This window comes from Mastomys coucha, unplaced genomic scaffold, assembly GCF_008632895.1.
Source record: "Mastomys coucha isolate ucsf_1 unplaced genomic scaffold, UCSF_Mcou_1 pScaffold5, whole genome shotgun sequence".
Classification (NCBI taxonomy): Eukaryota; Metazoa; Chordata; class Mammalia; order Rodentia; family Muridae; genus Mastomys; species Mastomys coucha.
In genome coordinates this window covers 100238697-100242378 of record NW_022196911.1, presented here as the reverse complement: position 1 = coordinate 100242378, position 3682 = coordinate 100238697, and positions in this window count along the sequence as shown.

Genomic DNA, 3682 nt, shown 5'->3' with positions numbered 1-3682 from the left:
GGAACTGAGGGCTGGAGCAGGGGTGAGGAGCTGTGGCTGGGGCAGGGGTGAGGAGCTGAGGGCTGGGGCAGGGGTGAGGAGATGGGGGCTGGGACAGAGGTGAGCCATTTTTTTTTTAAAGTACACATTTAAGAACTCATACATGGCCAGGCATAGTGGCGCACACCTTGTATCCCAGTATTTGGGAGGCAGAGGCAGGTGAATCTGCATTTGAGGCCAGCCTGGTCTACAAGGTGAGTTCCAGGCCAGCCTGGTCTACAAGGTGAGTTCCAGGACTGCTACAGTAAGACCCTATCTCAAAAATAAAAACAAAAACATAAAAGAACTTATGTATGTGTGGGCAGATCTGTGACTTTATTATTATTATTATTATTATTATTATTATTATTATTATTATTATTACCATTATTATTGGCTGAGGACTGAACCAGGACTTTACACTTTCTCAACAGTGCTCTACCTAGGCCTTAACATCTACTTTTGTGCTAAATATCCAAACCCCATGAAGACTCACTTTACCTTCCCAATGACTCCAGGCAAGGAGCTATATGTACGGATCCTAACTAGCTTTGTGACTCTGTAAACATGTAACGCTGAACCCCAAACTTATTTCTAGATGTCCTGCTTCACCAGGTGGGCAGGCTATATCTATAGTTGGAGGAAAGGAGATGATCCCCCACAGAAACTGGAAATGAGGTCCGTGCTGTCTGATGGCAGACAGTTGGCTGCTTGTGATTGGCTGAGATCCTGATTGACAGAACCAGCTATGATTTGTATATCAAATTAGGTTATAGTTGGTTACATGCAGAGACTCCTGTAAGCCAACTTAAACGTGTGGAGGCAGCTTTAGACTGAGGTTTATTTATTTATTTATTTATTTTGTTACTCATTAAATCACTTATTCAACACAGTGTAGTGGGCTGAAGAGATGACTCAGCAGTTAAGAGCACTTACTGGTAGTGAGAATTCTGGTTTCTTTTAACAAACACAGAAATGTTATAGGAATATGTTTTTTGTTTTAATCCCAGGTGTGGGAGGTGGGGCGGCTTTACAGCAGCTTGCTATGATTTGCCTCGTGCTCTAGCAGGGGTGTGGTTTTGCCAGCTGTAGATAGTTTCTACAAGTGTGTGCTTCTGGGGATTTTTCAGAATGCTAGAGCCCTGATCGAGGGAGCTGGTTGGCCGGTTGGTAGTTTGTGGTTTGCTGTAGTTTGTCAAGCAGTCGTGGGTGAATAGACAAAAAAAAAAGAAAGAAAGAAAGAAAAGAAAGAAAGAAAGAAAGAAAGAAAAGGAAGGGAAAGAAAGAAAAAAGAAAGAGAAAGAAAAATTAGATATCCTGATGGTGAAAATCAAACTTGAAGAAGAAACTCAGCAGGAAGTAGTCTAATGATATAGTTGTACCCTTTCCTATCCCTGACTTTATCTGGGGATCAATCTCCTCCCTCCCTCCATTCTTTCTCCACTCTCCTATCTAGTGTTAGCAGGTAAGAAGAGGGGTGAAAGGATGGAAGAAAAGGGAACCCACAAAGTAACCGAAAGTCCGACAATATTTATTGCTCTTGCAGCGGACCTGAGTTTGATTCGCAGCACCTACATGACCACTCAGGACCATATATGTAACCCCAGTTCTAGGGGATCTGATGCCCACTCTAGCTTTTTCAGGCAACAGGCACTCTCTCGTGGTGCACATACACATGTGCAGGCAAACACACACACAAAATAAAGAAATCTTAAAAAAAAAAAAAAATTAACTTTCGGCTAAGGTAATGACATTACCCTTATAATCCTGCTGTTCAGATGAGGAAGTGTGCTTGTAACAGGCCCCCAGATCTTAACAATTGACTCCATGATGAAAGCCCCCTTCAGGCCATAAAGCTCAGCATGTAGACTGCCTTCTACTGGCTGAGGGAGGAGCAGCCAAAGAGTTACAGCTCTCTGAGGGGAAGCCAAAGCATGGTGGACTGCTGGGCCTCTTCTGCAGCAGCTGCTGCCTGGGTTTAGGTGGAGGGCAGCTAGAGGCCAAGGTGGAGGCCACTGAGGAGGAAATGGCTGCAGTCAAGCTCGCTCACCTGGCTGTTTGGGCCCGGTGGAGGTGCAGAGAAGAAAGCTTCGGGAGAGCAAACTTCCGTGGAGTGTTACAGCTCAATGAGACAGGCACTCTCAGACGATCTTTGGTGAAATAATAACTCATGCACTTTATTCCCTGTGGATAGGACCTTGTAAACATTGCGGGGTGGGGTGGGATCTAGAAGCAGGTGCTTTCTATTGGCCGGGTCTGAGACGTTAGGAATGCCTCATCTGCATGTGGACTTCAGGGGTTGTATCTACATGACTGATTGTCACAGTCCTCTCTGTGGGGTGTCATGGTCACGAGTTCCAGGACAGGAACCTGCTCAGGAGCAGATTTAAATGCCTACTGTTCTCAACTATGAGAATTGCCGGGGCTCCTGAATCCGCTTGACCTTCCCAGGTTTTCTGTCTGGTGGCCCAGTCTGCTGCCCCACGGTAAACAGCACCACCTGCCAAGACGAAAACAAAGACTTATCCATCAAAGTCCATAGTTCTGGGAAAGTCTCTAAATGTACTATCCTTGCTTTTTTTGACTCCTTGTAGTTCTGCTTTTGGCTAACCTTTCTTGTTAGTGGAAACATGTCAACCCAGAACATGAATTTTTGTACTTTAAAGCTCACCCTGAGAAAAGCTCAGGGCTACACTGTATGAAGAACACCAGTGTGGTCACTGGCCGACTAATAAAGACTTTCTATTGGCTTATAGCCCTGTCCGAGAAGTCTCTTCTGGTGAATGTCCACATCATGCTCACAGAGAAAAGCTTGCCCATCACTTCTTAGAAGAGAGGATGTGGCACGGAGACACATCGGGTTTCTGTTTCAGAAGTAGGCTGCAGACAGAGCCAATATACTCCCATTTCAGAAAAACAAGTTGGCATGTTGATATATGACTCAGTCTCTGGAAGGTTTGTTTACTGTCAGTCAGTTTCCTGTTGGAGACAGATGATGTGCCCATTCTCAATGGCACACAGCAGAGGTTGAGATCCAGGGCTGAGAAAAGTCCATCAAACAAGACAGGAGTGGTTGCCCCAGCTCCACTTGTACACTGTACCCCTCAACCTCATCCTTGGAGAACTCTCTCTTAAACCTCAAACTCACTTCCCAGCTGGGTCTGTGGAGTTCTTTGCACTAAGCTCTGGGGTTGTCTCACGGCCACCATCCAGCATTTCTTCCTTGGTGGAACACGTTCATTTGTACGACAAGTGCTCGGAGTCTGCAAGCCAAACTCCAAGTCTTCCCCGGCCCATCAGGGAACATGCTTTTTTTAAGACAGGGTTTCTCTGTGTAGCCCTGGCTGGCCTGGAACGTGCTCTGTAGACCAGGCTGGCCTTGAACTTGCATAGATCCAGCATCTCCCTAGTGCTGGGATTAAAGGTGGTGGCCCCACCACCCAGTGGGAATGTGCTTTTATGGCTCCCTGGTTAACAACTCACATCCATTTCTCACAGGGCTCCAGCCCCAGAGTCATTCCTGTGGGGAGCAAAGTCTTTGGTCCCCAGGTGAGTTTGATACCTGGGCCTTGGCAGGTGGAGGAATTGGTAGGTGGTAGGTGGGTAGCACTGTGTCCGATTGGACCTGGGTAGATCAGTTCCTGCAGCTCATTTCAGCTACGTG